Source organism: Nicotiana sylvestris, chromosome 11, assembly GCF_000393655.2.
Source record: "Nicotiana sylvestris chromosome 11, ASM39365v2, whole genome shotgun sequence".
Classification (NCBI taxonomy): Eukaryota; Viridiplantae; Streptophyta; class Magnoliopsida; order Solanales; family Solanaceae; genus Nicotiana; species Nicotiana sylvestris.
Window position 1 is genome coordinate 113,157,737 of NC_091067.1, and position 992 is coordinate 113,158,728.

Consider the following 992-nt stretch of genomic DNA (forward strand, 5'->3'; position numbering starts at 1 on the left):
AAGTTTAATATTATGATTTTTTACAAGTTTCAAATAAGAAAAAATATCCAAAATTCTAGCTGATTTGAAAATTCTAAAACAATAATTAAATGATAATTTTGTCCAATGTAAATTTCGTTGACTTTATTATTTAAAATTTCAAGAGAAAAATTATATTAATAATTCGATATACCTTTTAATTTTGCCAAATATAACGAGTCTTTTACTTTTGAGTTAGAGCTTATGTGTGACAAATCTGACGCAAAAAAAAAAATAGTGACATTTTGGAATAACAGAAGAATCTTATAATTCAATTCAAACTTTAATATTAATAGGATTTAAGTAGTGAAATTTAGATAAAGTGAAAGTTTAGTTAATTTTAAAGTCATAAATTAATATTATGATTTTTTGTAGTTTAAAGTATTTAATAACCAAAAGTTTAATATATTCCAAATAGCTAAAAGGTTGAACTTAGAGTCCTATTTGAATAAGCAACAAGGATTCACATTAACATTAGAGATTCCTAAATATTGTATAATTTTATTCACGTCATATAATATGGTTAAGATGGTTAATATAATTAAGGAAAATATATATATATATATATATATATATATATAAAAGGTAAGTTGGTTAATTTTTAATTCCTAAATATTAGTATTTCTTACAAACAAGGAAAGAAATTTTAAGTTATTTTTAAAGTCTTTAATATTAGAAAAAATAACTAAATTACAATCTTGTCTAATGTAAAATCTATTTTTAAAGGGTAATAAAGACGAACGACATCTGATTAAGGAGTTTCGCACTTTTAATATAGCATAAATAGATAGACAAAGATGACTAGCCACACGTAAACGAGAATGTGATTCTTTTCATGATTGTTAATAGAGCCATGTAATGTCATTAATAGCTTAATAATATTTCAAATTTCAATGAAGAATAAAAAATCATCATGATTCCAATCGAAAAACTACCTAAATTTCCAAGTTATATATGTTTTCCCAGTAAATATC